The 17,197-nt window shown below is 39.3% G+C and overlaps 1 non-coding gene across 1 annotated transcript; it reads left to right on the top strand.

The window, feature by feature from the left end:
* Positions 1-8,418: 8,418 nt before the first annotated feature.
* On the top strand, positions 8,419-8,526 carry LOC112724331 (small nucleolar RNA R71). The gene has a single exon (XR_003163499.1). It is a non-coding gene; the product is annotated as a small nucleolar RNA R71 (small nucleolar RNA).
* The last annotated feature ends 8,671 nt before the right edge of the window (positions 8,527-17,197 follow it).

The raw sequence follows: 17,197 nt of genomic DNA, 5'->3' as shown, positions 1-17,197 counted from the left end.
CTGGACATTACCATTTGAGCTAATGTGTGATGCCAGTGATCACGCCATTGGTGCAGTGTTGGGACAGAGGCATGACAAGCTTCTGCACGTCATTTATTACGCTAGTCGCGTTCTAAATGATGCCCAGAAAAATTACACAACCACAGAAAAAGAATTACTTGCAGTGGTTTACGCCATTGACAAGTTCAGATCATACTTAGTAGGATCAAAAGTGATTGTGTATACTGATCATGCTGCTCTTAAATATCTACTCACAAAGCAAGATTCAAAACCCAGGCTCATCAGATGGGTGTTACTTCTGTAAGACTTTGATATAGAAATAAGAGACAGAAAAGGGACAGAGAACCAAGTGGCTGATCATCTGTCCTGGATAGAGCCAGTAGAAGGGACGCCCCTCCCCTCTCTTGAGATCTCTGAGACTTTTCCGGATGAGCATTTATTTGCCATTCAGGAAACACCATGGTTTGCCGATATTGCAAACTATAAAGCTGCAAGGTTCATACCCAAGGAGTACAACAGGATACAAAAGAAGAAATTAATTACTGATGCAAAGTACTACTTGTGGGATGAACCCTATCTCTTTAAGAGATGTGCAGACGGAATAATCCGTAGGTGTGTGCCTAGAGAAGAAGCACAGAGGATCCTGTGGCATTGCCATGGATCTCAATATGGAGGCCATTTTAGAGGTGAGCGAACAGCCACCAAGGTCTTCCAATGTGGCTTCTATTGGCCCACACTCTATAAAGATTCCCGAGAGTTTGTACGTAACTGTGACAGTTGCCAAAGAGCTGGTAATCTGCCTCATGGTTACGCCATGCCTCAACAAGGAATTGACTTCATGGGACACCTTTCCCACCATCATACTCAAACACTTATATTCTGGTGGCAGTTGACTATGTATCAAAATGGGTTGAGGCCATTGCCACACCCACTAATGATACTAAAATAGTGCTGAAGTTCCTCCAGAAACATATCTTTAGCAGGTTTAGTGTCCCTAGAGTACTAATCAGTGATGGGGGCACTCACTTCTGCAATAAACAGCTTTACTCTGCCATGGTTTGGTATGGAATTCGCCATAAGGTGGCTACTCCATATCATCCACAAACTAATGGGCAAGTTGAAGTCTCTAACAGAGAATTAAAGAGAATCCTAGAACGGACAGTAAGTACCCGTAGAAAGGATTGGGCACGGAGCTTGGATGATGCTCTGTGGGCTTACTGAACAGCATTCAAGACCCCTATAGGGACCTCTCCATACCAACTTGTGTATGGTAAGGCATGTCACCTGCCCGTGGAACTGGAACATAAAGCCTACTGGGCAACCAGATTCCTAAACTTTGATGCCAAATTAGCAGGAGAAAAAAGATTGCTCCAGCTAAATGAGCTAGAGGAATTCAGATTCACAGCTTTCGAAAATGCCAAGCTTTATAAAGAGAAATAAAAAAAGTGGCATGACAGAAAGCTGTCATCTAGAATCTTTGAGCCAGGACAGAAGATTCTGCTGTTCAACTCTAGACTCAGGCTATTCCCCGGGAAATTGAAATCCCGGTGGAGGGGACCATACGTGATTACAAGTGTATCACCATATGGTTATGTGGAGCTTCAAGATATTGATTCTGATAAGAGGTTCATTGTCAATGGACAGAGAATCAAGCACTATCTTGAAGGCAACGTTGAGCAAGAGTGCTCAAGGCTGAAGCTAGACTAAAAGCTCAGCAAGGTCCAGCTAAAGACAATAAAGAAGCGCTTGCTGGGAGGCAACCCAGCCATGGGGCATCAATCCTCTAAGCATTTTGCCCTATTTTTATTTTTATTTGTTTATATAGAGTTCATTGATAACAAGGTAAAGAATCAATTGCATAAGTTCACAGGGTTACAGAAGGAATCTGCACACAAAACAGAGAAAAAGAGCTCACTGGCAAGAAAACGCCAGTAAGAGCCTATTTTGGGTGTTCAGCGCCCAAAAAGGGCAGCCAGTGGGCGCTGAACGCCAGTAAGGATAGCAATCTGGCGTTCAACGCCAGAAAAGGGCAACAACTGGGCGTTGAACGCCCAGGAGAGCGGCATTTGGGCGTTGAACGCCCAAAACAGGCAGTGTTTGGGCGTTCAAACGCCAGGATGGCAGGGAGGAGGTAAATTCAATTTTTCTTCATATTTTTCATTTTAATCTTAATTTTCATGCTTCAATTCATGATTTCTTGCATAAACATGTTAAGAACCCTGATTTCTAAAATCCCTAATTTCTAAAGACCCTACCTTAAAAATATCAAATGTATCTTAATCCATAAGCACAAACCCTCTTTTGCAAATTCAATCCAACTCTTTTTCAAATTTTCAAAACAAATCTATTTTTTCAACTAATATCTTTTTCAAATCTCCACATTATCTTTTTCAAAATCTAGATTTATCTTTTTCAAAAATTTTTCATATCTTTTCAATTTTAAACTATATCCTCTCTTATCATATCTTCTATCTTATCTTTTCCAAATCAATCTTTTTATCATATCTTTTCAAAATTTACGAACCCACCCCCTCCCTTTATATATGGGTTCGGCCTCCACCCTCCTCCATCAACAATTGCACCTACCTCTCCTTCTATCCCTCTCTTTTCTTTTCTTTTGCTTGAGGACAAGCAAACCTCTAAGTTTGGTGTGTTTATCCGCGATCACTAAGATCATGGCTCCTAAAGGAAAACAACCCACTCCAAGAGGCAAGAAAGAGAGCGTTCCAAAACCACTTTGGAATCAAGGGAAGTTCTTATCTAAAGAACATTCAGACCATTATAACAAAATAATGGGTCTGAGATCAGTGATCCCGGAAGTTAGATTCGATCTGAAAGAAGATGAATATCCGGAGATCCATGAGCAAATTCGAATCAGGAACTGGGAAGTCCTAGCTAATCCTGAAACGAAAGTAGGGAGGAACATGGTTCAGGAGTTCTATGCTAATATGTGGCAAACTGACAAGCAAAAACTATCTGGGACTGCTTTCTATGACTATCGGACCATGGTCAGAGGAAAGATTGTTCATACCCACCCTGACAGGATCAGGGAGATTGGTGCACGAAATTGTGATCCATGTCCTTTGTACTCGTGTGAGAGTAACAATATATAATTGTATTGAATCCTCATTATGGCTCTATGTGTGGACACAACTTCGATACAACTAACCAGCAAGTGCACTGGGTCGTCCAAGTAATACCTTACGTGAGTAAGGGTCGAATCCCACGGAGATTGTTGGTATGAAGCAAGCTATGGTCACCTTGTAAATCTCAGTCAGGCGGATTTAAACATGATATTTTATTAGATTCAAATAAACAATAAAAGGGATAGAGATACTTATGTAAATCATTGGTAGAAATTTCAGATAAGCGAATGGAGATACTTTTCGTTCCTCTGAACCTCTGCTTTCCTGCTATCTTCATCCAATCAGTCTCACTCCTTTCCATGGCTGGCTTTATGTGATACATCACCACTGTCAATGGCTACTTTCGGTCATCTCTCGGGAAAATGATCCAATGCCCTGTCACGGCACGGCTAATCGTCTGGAGGCATCACCCTTGTCAATGGCTTCATCTTATCCTCTCAGTGAATAATATGCTCACGCACCCTGTCACGGCACGGCTATTCATCTGTCGGTTCTCGATCATGCCGGAATAGGATTTACTATCCTTTTGCGTCTGTCACTAACGCCCTGCAATCGCGAGTTCGGAGCTCGTCACAGTCATTCAATCATTGAATCCTACTCGGAATACCACAGACAAGGTTTAGACTTTCCGGATTCTCTTGAATGCCGCCATCATTCTAGCGTATGCCACAAAGATTCTGGTTAGGAGATCTAAGAGATACTCATTCAGTCGAAGGTAGAACGGAAGTGGTTGTCAGGCACGCGTTCATAGGGAATGATGATGATTGTCACGTTCATCACATTCAGGTTGAAGTGCGAATGGATATCTTAGAAGAGAAATAAGAAGAATTGAATAGAAAACAGTAGTACTTTGCATTAATCTTTGAGGAACAGCAGAGCTCCACACCTTAATCTATGGAGTGTAGAAACTCTACCGTTGAAAATACATAAGTGAAGGTCCAGGCATGGCCGAGAGGCCAGCCCCTCTGATCTAAGAACCAGGCGTCCAAAGATGGTTTACACTGATCAAAGATGCCTAATACAATAGTAAAAGGTCCTATTTATAATAAACTAGTCACTAGGGTTTACATGAGTAAGTAATTAATGAATAAATCCACTTCCGGGGCCCACTTGGTGTGTGTTTAGGCTGAGCCTAAGTGTTGCACGTGCAGAGGCCATTTGTGGAGTTGAACGCCAGTTTCTGTGCCAGTTTGGGCGTTCAACTCTGGTTTTGGATCCTTTTCTGGCGCTGGACGCCAGATTTGGGCAGAAGGCTGGCGTTGAACGCCAGTTTACGTCATCAATTCTTGGCCAAAGTATGGACTATTATATATTGCTGGAAAGCCCTAGATGTTTACTTTCCAACGCAATTGGAAGCGCGCCATTTCGAGTTCTGTAGCTCTAGAAAATCCATTTTGAGTGCAAGGAGGTCAGAATCCAACAGCATCAGCAGTCCTTTTTCAACCTCTGAATCTGATTTCTGCTCAAGTCCCTCAATTTCAGCCAGAAAATACCTGAAATCACAGAAAAACACACAAACTCATAGTAAAGTCCAGAAATGTGAATTTAACATAAAAACTAAGGAAAACATCCCTAAAAGTAACTAGATCCTACTAAAAACATACTAAAAACAATGTCAAAAAGCGTATAAATTATCCGCTCATCACAACACCAAACTTAAATTGTTGCTTGTCCCCAAGCAACTAAAAATCAAAATAGGATAAAAAGAATAGAATATACTATAAATTCCAAACTATCAATGAAACAGAGCTTCAATCATATGAGCGGGACTTATAGCTTTTTGCCTCTTGAATAGTTTTGGCATCTCACTTTATCCATTGAGGTTCAGAATGATTGGCATCTATAGGAACTTCAGATTTCGAATAGTGTTATTGACTCTCTTAGTTCAGTATGATGATTCTTGAACACAGCTTCTTTATGAGTCTTGGCCGTGGCCCTAAGCACTTTGTTTTCCAGTATTACCACCGGATACATAAATGCCACAGACACATAATTGGGTGAACCTTTTCAGATTGTGACTCAGCTTTGCTAAAGTCCCCAATTAGAGGTGTCCAGGGTTCTTAAGCACACTCTTTGTTTTTGCTTTGGACCTTGACTTTAACCGCTCAGTCTCAAGTTTTCACTTGACACCTACACGCCACAAGCACATGGTTAGGGACAGCTTTGTTTAGCCGCTTAGACCAGGATTTTATTCCTTTAGGCCCTCCTATCCACTGATGCTCAAAGCCTTGGGATCCTTTTTATTTGCCCTTGCCTTTTGGTTTTAAGGGTTATTGGCTTTTTCTTCTTGCTTTTTCTTTTTCTTTCTATTTTTTTCTATTCTCTTTTTTTTTTCGCCTATTTTTTTCTTTTTCTTTTTTTTGTTTTTTTTCTGCAAGCTTTGTTCTTTGCTGCTTTTTCTTGCTTCAAGAATCATTTTTATGATTTTTCAGATTATCAAATAACATGTCTCCTAGTCATCATTCTTTCAAGAGCCAACATATTTAACATTCTTAAACAACAACTTCAAAAAACATATGCACTGTTCAAGCATACATTCAGAAAACAAGAAGCATTATCACCACATCAATATAATTAAACTAAGTTCAAGGATAAATTCGAAACTCATGTACTTCTTGTTCTTTTGAATTAAAACATTTTTCATTTAAGAGAGGTGATGGATTCATAGGACATTTATAACTTTAAGACAAAGTTACTAACTACTAATGATCATGTAATGAAGACACAAACATAGATAAGCACATAACATAGAAAACGAAAAACAGAAAAAGTAAGAACAAGGAATGAGTCCACCTTAGTGATGTCCTTGAGCTCTTCTATGTCTCTTCCTTGCCTTGGATGCTCCTCCTTTATTGCTTTTAGATCTTCTCTGATTTCATGAAGGATGATGGAGTGCTCTTGATGTTCCACCCTTAGTTGCTTCCAATAATTGTGTGGAAGAAAATGTATCCCCTGAGGTATCTCAGGGATTTCTTGATTTGCAGTCAAATGTTCTACCACTGAGCTATAGATCCTTTACATAATTGTTTTACCACACCAAACTTAGAATGTTGCTCGCCCTCGAGCAAATGAAGAAGAAGATGTGGAAATAAAAACTAGGATTATGAGGAGGTAAAGTGGGGATCCTGCGGGGTCCACAGATCCTGAGGTGTCAAGGCATTTACATCCCTGCACCAATTTAGGCATGCAAAATGCCCTTGCACACAACTCTGGGCGTTCAGCGCCAGGTTGGTGCCCATCTTGGGCGTTCAACGCCCCTTTGCTGCCATTTCTGGCGTTGAACGCCAGAACCATGCTTGTTCTGGGCGTTCAGCGCCAGGATGCTCCTATTCTGGGCGTTCAGCGCCAGAACTATGCTCTGTTCTGGCGTTTGAACGCGAGACAGATGCTCCTCCAGGGTGTGATTTTTCTTCTGCTGTTTTTTTTTTCGTTTTTGAATTTTTTTTGTTTATTTTGTGACTCCACATGATCAAGAACCTAAGAAAACATGAAAAACAATAAAAATAAGAATTAGATAAACATTGGGTTGCCTCCCAACAAGCACTTCTTTAATGTCAATAGCTTGACAGTGGGCTCTCATGGAGCCTCACAGATGTGTAGAGCTTTGTTGAGACTCTCCAACACCAAACTTAGAGTTTGGATATGGGAGTTCAACACCAAACTTAGAGTTTGGTTGTGGCCTCCCAACACCAAACTTAGAGTTTGACTGTGGGGGCTCTGGTTGACTCTGCTTTGAGAGAAGCTTTTCAAGCTTCCTCTCCATGGTTGCAGAGGGAGATCCTTGAGTTTTGAATACAAGGGAGTTCTCATTCCATTGAAGGACTATTTCACCTCTGTCAACATCAATCACAGCTCTTGCTGTGGCCAGGAAAGGTCTTCCTAGGATGATGGATTCATCCTCTTCCTTTCCAGTATCCAGGACTATGAAATCAGTAGGTATGTAAAGGCCCTCAACCTTTACTAATACATCTTCTACTTATCCATAAGCCTGTCTTCTTGAGCTGTCTGCCATCTCTAGTGAGATTTTAGCAGCTTGCACCCCATAGATTCCCAGTTTCTCTATTACAGAGAGGGGCATGAGGTTTATTCCTGAACCAAGGTCACACAGAGCCTTAAAGATCATGGTGCCTATGGTACAAGGGATTATGAACTTTCCAGGATCCTGTCTCTTCTGAGGCAATGTCAATTGATCCAGATCACTTAGTTCATTGATGAACAAGGGAGGTTCAACTTCCCAAGCATCAATGCCAAACAATTTGGCATTCAGCTTCATGATTGCACCAAGAAACTTGGCAGTTTGCTCTTCAGTAACATCCTCATTCTCTTCAGAAGAGGAATACTCATCAGAGCTCATGAAGGGCATAAGGAGGTTCAATGGAATCTCTATGGTCTCTAGATGAGCCTCAGAGTCCTTTGATTCCCCAGAGGGAAGCTCCTTATTGATCACTGGACGTCCCAGGAGGTCTTCCTCCTTGGGATTCACGTCCTCTCCTCTCCTCACAGGTTCGGCCATGGCGCTTATGTCAATGGCCTTGCACTCTCCTTTTGGGTTCTCTTCTGTATTGCTTGGGAGAGTACTAGGAGGAATTTCAGTGATCCTTTTACTCAGCTGGCCCACTTGTGCTTCCAGATTTCTAATGGAAGACCTTGTTTCATTCATGAAACTTACAGTGGCCTTAGATAGATCAGAGACTAGATTTGCTAAATTAGAAGCATTTTGTTCAGAGTTCTCTGTCTGTTGCTGAGTTGATGATGGAAAAGGTTTGCTATTGCTAAACCTGTTTCTTCCACCATTATTAAAGCCTTGTTGAGGCTTCTGATCCTTCCATGAGAAATTTGGATGATTTCTCCATGTTGAGTTATAGGTGTTTCCATAAGGTTCACCTAAGTAATTTACCTCTGCTATTGCAGGGTTCTCAGGATCATAGGCTTCTTCTTCAGAAGATGCCTCTTGAGTACTGTTGGATGCAGCTTGCATTCCATGCAGACTCTGAGAGATCATATTGACTTGCTGAGTCAATATTTTATTCTGAGCCAATATGGCATTCAGAGTATCAACTTCAAGAACTCCCTTCTTCATAGGTGTCCCATTATTCACAGGATTCCTTTCAGAAGTGTACATGAACTGGTTATTAGCAACCATGTCAATGAGTTCTTGAGCTTCTGCAGGCGTTTTCTTTAGGTGAATGGATCCACCTGCAGAAGTGTCCAGTGACATCTTTGATAGCTCAGATAAACCATCATAGAATATATCCAGGATGGTCCATTCTGAAAGCATGTTAGAAGGACACTTTTTGGTCAACTGTTTGTATCTTTCCCAAGCTTCATAGAGGGATTCACCTTCTTTCTGTCTGAAGGTTTGAACATCAGCTCTAAGCTTGCTCAGCTTTTGAGGAGGAAAGTACTTGGCTAAGAAAGCCGTGACCAGCTTATCCCAAGAGTTCAGGCTGTCTTTGGGTTGAGAATCCAACCATAATCTAGCTCTGTCTCTTACAGCAAAAGGGAAAAGCATGAGCCTGTAGACTTCAGGATCTATTCCATTAGTCTTAACAGTATCACATATCTGCAAGAATTCAGTTAAGAATTGAAAAGGATCTTCAGATGGAAGTCCATGAAACTTGCAGTTCTGCTGCATTAGAGAAACTAATTGAGGTTTAAGCTCAAAATTGTTTGCTCCAATGGCAGGAATGGAGATGCTTCTTCCATGTAAATTGGAATTAGGTGCAGTAAAGTCACCAAGCATTCTCCTTGCATTGTTGTTGGGTTCGGCTGCCATCTCCTTTACTTGTTCGAAATTTTCAATCAAGTTGTCTCTGGATTGTTGTAATTTAGCTTCTCTTAATTTTCTCTTCAGAGTCCTTTCAGGTTCTGGATCAGCTTCAACAAGAATGCCTTTTTCTCTGTCCCTGCTCATAAGAAAGAGGAGAACAAAAGAAAAGAAGAGGAATCCTCTATGTCACAGTAAAGAGGATCCTTATTGTTAGTAGAAGAAAAGAAGAAGAAATTCGAACACAGATAGAGTAGGGGGTTCGAATTTGGTGATGATGTGAGGAAGTAATGTTAGTTAATGAATGAATAAATAGAATAGGATGAGAGAGAGGGGGGGAATTTTCGAAAATTATTTTTGAAAAGGAGTTAGTGATTTTTAAAAATTGGTTTTTGAAAGTTGTTAGCATTTTTTTTTTTCGAAATTTTTGAAATTAAAAATAAAAAATAAAAATAATTAGTTAATTAAAAAGAAATTTTTGAAAAAGGGGAAGATATTTTCGAAAATTAGAGAGAGAGAGTTAGTTAGGTGGTTTTGAAAAAGTTAAGAAACAAACAAAAAGTTAGTTAGTTAGTTGAAACAAATTTTGAAAAGATAAGAAGTTCGGAAGTTAGAAAAGATATTTTGAAAAGATATTTTTTGAAAAAGATAAGATAAGAAGATATTTTTGAAAAGATATGATAAAATTAGTTTTGAAAAAGATTTGATTTTTAAAATCTCAATTAATGACTTGATTCATAAGAAATCACAAGATATGATTCTAGAACTTAAAGTTTGAATCTTTCTTAACAAGCAAGTAACAAACTTCAAATTTTTGAATCAAAACATTAATTGATTATGTTATTTTCGAAAATTATGATATAAAATAAGAAAAAGGTTTTTGAAAATTATTTTTTTGGAATTTTCGAAAATAACCATGAATTTTGAAAAAGATTTTGAAAAAGATAAGATTTTCAAATTGAAAATTTGATTTGACTCATAAGAAACAACTTGATTTTAAAAATTTTTGAAAAAGTCAATCCAAATTTTCGAATTTGATGAGAGAAAAAAAAGGAAAGATATTTTTTTGATTTTTGAAATTTTTATGAAAAACATGAAAATTATGCAATGCATGAAATTTTTAGATCAAAACATGTGATGCATGCAAGAATGCTATGAATGTCAAGATGAACACCAAGAACACTATGAATGTCAAGATGAACATCAAGAACAAAATTTTGAAAAATTTTAATGCAAAGAAAACATGCAAGTGACACCATGAATGCATGAAATTTTCGAAAAATGCAAGATGCATATGCAAGTGACACCAAACTTATAATGTGACTCAAGACTCAAACAAGAAACAGAAAATATTTTTGATTTTTATGATTTTCTAATTTTTTTTTTATTTTTATTTATATTTTTCGAAAAACTATTTTGGAAAAGAAAAATAAGGATTCCAAAATTTTCAATATGAATTCCAGGAATCTTATGCTCTAAAGCTCCAATCAAAGGGTCAGGCATGGCTTAATAGCCAGCCAAGCTTTAGTATGTAACTCAGACATGACACGCCTGACATTCCTTACATTCAATAGCCAATTGGCTAAGAAAGATAAAGAAGCTCTTCTCTTGGGTATAAGGATTGAGACATGGCTTTACAGCCAGCCAGGCTTCAACATGCTTCATGAAACGCTAGAATTCATTCTTAAAAATTCTGAAGCCATAGGATAATTTATTTTTGAAAACAAATTTTTTTTTTTTTTGAAAACAGATGAGAAAATTTTAGAAATATTTTTGAAAAATTTTTGAAAAGAAAACAAAAAGAAAGTTACCTAATCTGAGCAACAAGATGAACCGTCAGTTGTCCAAACTCAAACAATCCCCGGCAACGGCGCCAAAAACTTGGTGCACGAAATTGTGATCCATGTCCTTTGTACTCGTGTGAGAGTAACAATATATAATTGTATTGAATCCTCATTATGGCTCTATGTGTGGACACAACTTCGATACAACTAACCAGCAAGTGCACTGGGTCGTCCAAGTAATACCTTACGTGAGTAAGGGTCGAATCCCACGGAGATTGTTGGTATGAAGCAAGCTATGGTCACCTTGTAAATCTCAGTCAGGCGGATTTAAACATGATATTTTATTAGATTCAAATAAACAATAAAAGGGATAGAGATACTTATGTAAATCATTGGTAGGAATTTCAGATAAGCGAATGGAGATACTTTTCGTTCCTCTGAACCTCTGCTTTCCTGCTATCTTCATCCAATCAGTCTCACTCCTTTCCATGGCTGGCTTTATGTGATACATCACCACTGTCAATGGCTACTTTCGGTCATCTCTCGGGAAAATGATCCAATGCCCTGTCACGGCACGGCTAATCGTCTGGAGGCATCACCCTTGTCAATGGCTTCATCTTATCCTCTCAGTGAATAATATGCTCACGCACCCTGTCACGGCACGGCTATTCATCTGTCGGTTCTCGATCATGCCGGAATAGGATTTACTATCCTTTTGCGTCTGTCACTAACGCCCTGCAATCGCGAGTTCGGAGCTCGTCACAGTCATTCAATCATTGAATCCTACTCGGAATACCACAGACAAGGTTTAGACTTTCCGGATTCTCTTGAATGCCGCCATCATTCTAGCGTACGCCACGAAGATTCTGGTTAGGAGATCTAAGAGATACTCATTCAGTCGACGGTAGAACGGAAGTGGTTGTCAGGCACGCGTTCATAGGGAATGATGATGATTGTCACGGTCATCACATTCAGGTTGAAGTGCGAATGGATATCTTAGAAGAGAAATAAGAAGAATTGAATAGAAAACAGTAGTACTTTGCATTAATCTTTGAGGAACAGCAGAGCTCCACACCTTAATCTATGGAGTGTAGAAACTCTACCGTTGAAAATACATAAGTGAAGGTCCAGGCATGGCCGAGAGGCCAGCCCCTCTGATCTAAGAACCAGGCGTCCAAAGATGGTTTACACTGATCAAAGATGCCTAATACAATAGTAAAAGGTCCTATTTATAATAAACTAGTCACTAGGGTTTACATGAGTAAGTAATTAATGAATAAATCCACTTCCGGGGCCCACTTGGTGTGTGTTTGGGCTGAGCCTAAGTGTTGCACGTGCAGAGGCCATTTGTGGAGTTGAACGCCAGTTTCTGTGCCAGTTTGGGCGTTCAACTCTGGTTTTGGATCCTTTTCTGGCGCTGGACGCCAGATTTGGGTAGAAGGCTGGCGTTGAACGCCAGTTTACGTCGTCAATTCTTGGCCAAAGTATGGACTATTATATATTGCTGGAAATCCCTGGATGTCTACTTTCCAACGCAATTGGAAGCGCGCCATTTCGAGTTCTGTAGCTCCAGAAAATCCACTTTGAGTGCAAGGAGGTCAGAATCCAACAGCATCAGCAGTCCTTTTTCAACCTCTGAATCTGATTTCTGCTCAAGTCCCTCAATTTCAGCCAGAAAATACCTGAAATCACAGAAAAACACACAAACTCATAGTAAAGTCCAGAAATGTGAATTTAATATAAAAACTAAGGAAAACATCCCTAAACGTAACTAGATCCTACTAAAAACATACTAAAAACAATGTCAAAAAGCGTATAAATTATCCGCTCATCAGAGATCTTAAAGCTACCTCAGCTGAAAGATGATCCAGACTCCTTCAACAGGAGAATGATGAGAACAGACAAGGGCCTGGATAAGATTCTAGAGGACATATGTATCCCTGGAGCCAGGTGGACCACCAACACAAAGGGCGTCCCAAATCAACTCAAGAGAGAAGATCTCAAACCAATCGCCAGAGGATGGCTGGACTTCATTGGGCATTCTCTGTTGCCCACTAGCAACCGTTCTGAAGTCACTGTTAAAAGAGCAGTGATGATCCATTGCATTATGATGGGAAAAGAAGTGGAAGTTCATCAGCTAATCTCAGCTGAACTCTACAAAATTGTTAACAAAAATTCTAAAGAGGCCAGGTTGGCTTATCCAAGCGTGATTTCTCTGCTCTGCAAGGACGTCGGAGTAAGGATGGGAATAACTGAGTATATCTCAGTTGAGAAACCAATCACCAAAGCATCAATGGAAAAACAACAAGCACAGGATGATCCCACCAAGAAGAAAACACAGGAATTTCTCCCAGAAATCCCTCAATCTGAATACTGGGAGTATCTTGAGACGTCTTTTACCAAGATACGGGAAGCTATGGAACAAATAATAAAAGAACAGAAGGAACACAGTCAAATTCTTACCTATATGTTTAAAGAACAAGAGGATCAAGGGCGTGACTTAAGGGAATTGAAGCGCCAGAAGTTATCTCTTGAAGGACCAAGCACCCCACGGATCAGAGGAACATCCACTTCCCAGAACAAAGGTTGTTAAATTCCAATTTCTGCTTTAACTCTATGATAGTGTCATTATAGAAGTTCACCTTAGGAGTCATATAGTAGTAATTAGTATCTATTTTGATTTTATCTCTAATTAAGCCATAGTTTATTTTTCTCATCATTAGCAAACATGAATAAAATAGTAGATCTTTTGAATAAGAGGCAATAAAATTTCGAGTTTTAATAAGAGAAATTCTAATTAGTTACATGTGGTGGCAATACTTTCTGTCTTCTGAATGAATGCTTGAACAATGCATATGTCTTTTGAATTTGTTGTTTAAGACTGTTAAATATGTTGGCTCTTGAAAGAATGATGAACATGAGACATGTTATTGATAATCTGAAAAATCATAAAAATGATTCTTGAAGCAAGAAAAAGCAGCAAAAAAAAAAAAGCCAATAGCCCTTAAAACCAAAAGGCAAGGGTAATAAAAAGGATCCCAAGGCTTTGAGCATCAGTGGATAGGAGGGCCTAAGGGAATAAAATCATGGCCTAAGCGGCCAAACCGAGTTGTCCCTAACCATGTGCTTGTGGCGTGAAGGTGTCAAGTGAAAACTTGAGACTGAGCGGTTAAAGTCAAGGTCCAAAGCAGAAATAAGAGTGTGCTTAAGAACTCTGGAGACCTCTAATTGGGGACTTTAGCAAAGCTGAGTCACAATCCAAAGGGTTCACCCAATTATGTGTCTGTGGCATTTATGTATCCGGTGGTAATACTGGAAAACAAAGTGCTTAGGGCCACGACCAAGACTCATGAAATAGCTGTGTTCAAGAATCATCATACTGAAATAGGAGAATTAATAACACTATCTGAATTCTAAGTTCCTATAGATGCCAATCACTCTGAGCTTCAATGGATAAAGTGAGATGCCAAAACTGTTCGGAAGCAAAAAGCTACTAGTCCCGCTCATCTAATTAGAATCTGAGCTTCACTCAAAAACTCTGACATATTATTGCTTCTCAACCTATTAGTCTTCTATTTTATTTGTCTAGTTACTTGAGGACAAGCAACAGTTTAAGTTTGGTGTTGTGATGAGCAGATATTTTATACGCTTTTTGGGGTTAATTTCATGTAGTTTTTAGGATATTCTAGTTAGTTTTTAGTTTATTTCCATTAGTTTTTAGGAAAAATTCATAATTCTGGACTTTAGTATGAGTTGTGTGTTTTTCTATAATTTCAGGTATTTTTCTGGCTGAAATTGAGGGAGCTGAGCAAAAATCTGATTCAGGCTGAAAAAGGACTGCTAATGCTGTTGGATTCTGACCTCCCTGCACTCAAAGTAGATTTTCTGGAGATACAAAACTCAAAATGGCGCGCTTCCAATTGCGTTGGAAAGTTGACATCTAGGGCTTTCCAGAAATATATAATAGTCCATACTTTGCTTAAGAATAGATGACGTAAACTGGCGTTCAACGCCAGTTCTCTGCCCAATTCTGGCGTCCAGCGCCAGAAAAGGATTAAAAGTTGGAGTTCAACGCCAGAAATGGATCCAAACCTGGCGTTGAACGCCCAAAACAGCCTTATGCACGTGAATTGTTTAAGTCTCAGCCCCAGCACACACCAAGTGGGCCCCAGAAGTGGATCTCTGCACCACCCATCATAGTTTACTCATTTTTTGTAAACCTAGGCTACTAGTTTAGTATTTAAACAACTTTTAGAGACTTATTTTGTATCTCATGACATTTCAGATCTGAACTTTGTACTTTTTGACGGCATGAGTCTCTAAACTCCATTGTTGGGGGTGAGGAGCTCTGCTATGTCTCAATGAATTAATGCAAGTATTTTTGTTTTCTATTCAAACATGCGTGTTCCTATCTAAGATATCCATTCGCGCCTAACTATGGAGAAGGTGATGATCAGTGACACTCATCACCTTTCTCAATCCACGAATGTGTGTCTGACAATCACCTCCGCTCTACATCAGATTGAATGAATATCTCTTAGATTCCTTAATCAGAATCTCCGTGGTATAAGCTAGATTGATGGCGGCATTCATGAGAATCCAAAAAGTCTAAACCTTGTCTGTGGTATTCCGAGTAGGATTCAGGGATTGAATGACTGTGACGAGCTTCAAACTCGCGAGTGCTGGGCGTAGTGACAGACGTAAAAGGAGGGTGAATCCTATTCCAGCAAGATCAGTAACCTCAGATGATTAGCCGTGCTGTGACAGAGCATCTGGACCATTTTCACAAGAGGAGGGGATGTAACCATTGACAACGGTGATGCCCCAACACACATATTGCCATAGAAGGACGTGCGTGAGTGAATCAGAGGACAAAGGAAAGCAGAGATTCAGAAGACAAAGCATCTCCAAAACTCCGACATATTCTCCATTACTGTATAACAAGTAACCTTTAACCCATTCTCTCTTGTTTATTCTCAATTCAACTGATAAATACAATTGACTTCCTGACTAAGAATTGCAAGATAACCATAGATTGCTTCAAACCAACAATCTCCGTGAGATTCGACCCTTACTCACGTATGGTATTACTTGGACGACCCAGTGCACTTGCTGGTTAGTGGTACGAGTTGTGAAAAGTGTGATTCACAATTCGTGCACCAGCATCCTACCTTGACCCTAGCCCCATGTATGCATGCATGAAATAAATGTTGATTTTTAGATGAAAAACAAATCTCGAAAAGCATGATTAGGAGAGAATTGAGAGAATCGACCCTATACACTTGAGCGACTAGAGTGCAAACACTTCCGGTGAGGGTTCGATGCTCAATTCCTTGATTCTCGGCTTTCTTGAGCGTTCTTCTTGCAAGCCTACTTGAACTTCATTTTGATATTTGAATTGGTAGGATTCATAAATTGTTATCTGTCTTGGAGATTGATTTACTTCTAACCAAGTAGGTAGAATCATTTTGCATTTAGTTGCATTCATATAGATAGATGCATATAGTTTCTTTGCATTGAATAAATGTCATACCCCTTACTTCATTCTTGGTTCAAGCATGAGGACATGCTTGGTTTAAGTGTGAGGAGGTTAATAAACCCCATTTTTAGAGTTTATCTTGTGCTTAATTTAGGGAATTTTATGACCTTTTACCCACATTTATTCAATGAAATTGCATGGTTTCATGATTGTCTCCTAATTTGTGCTTAAGTGTGAAAATATGCTTTCTAGGTCTTAAAATAGCTAAATTTAATTTGCCTTGATTCCATTAGATGCCTTGATATGTTTGTTAAGTGATTTCAGATTTAGGAGGCAAAGATTGGATCAAGGGAATGAAGGAAAAGCATGTAACAATGGAGAACTCATGAAGAAATGAAGGAATCACAAAAGCTGTCAAGTCGACCTCTTCGCACTCAATCGACCATAACTTGAGCTACAGAGGTTTAAATGATGCGGTTCCAGTTGCGTTGGAAAGCTAACATCTAAGGCTTCGAAATGATATAAGATTTACCATAGTTGCATCACGGATAAGAGCGTGCACATGCACGGTACACGTACGCACCGATGGGTGCACATGATTCACTTAATGCAACTCGTGGCCAGTGATTTTAGAAGCCTTGTGGGCCCAATCCAACTCATTTCTGTTGCTATTTAAGCCAAGGATTGAAAGAGAATTAACATACTTTTGATCATTATTTTAGTTTATGTTATTTTTGGAGGGAGAGTTAGTTTCTAGAGAGAGAAGCTCTCACTTCTCTCTAGAATTAGGATTAGGTTTTAGATCTAGATCTACTTCTTCTTCTCTCTTCTAATTTCCCTTTCCTTTCCTTAATTGCTCTCTTGTAGTTGTAGAATTCTTCTTCTCTTGTAATTCCTTTGTATTGTTAGTTGTAGTTTATGAACTTTCTTTTGTAGATCTACATTTCTTCTTCAATTCAATTGGTAAGTTCTTTGTCGTTTCATGATTGTTTTCCTTTTCTATTATTGATCCCTTACTATT

This window comes from Arachis hypogaea, chromosome 11, assembly GCF_003086295.3.
Source record: "Arachis hypogaea cultivar Tifrunner chromosome 11, arahy.Tifrunner.gnm2.J5K5, whole genome shotgun sequence".
Lineage (NCBI taxonomy): Eukaryota > Viridiplantae > Streptophyta > Magnoliopsida > Fabales > Fabaceae > Arachis > Arachis hypogaea.
The sequence above is the reverse complement of the archived record's forward strand: the minus strand, read 5'-3'. Positions and strand labels throughout refer to the sequence as shown.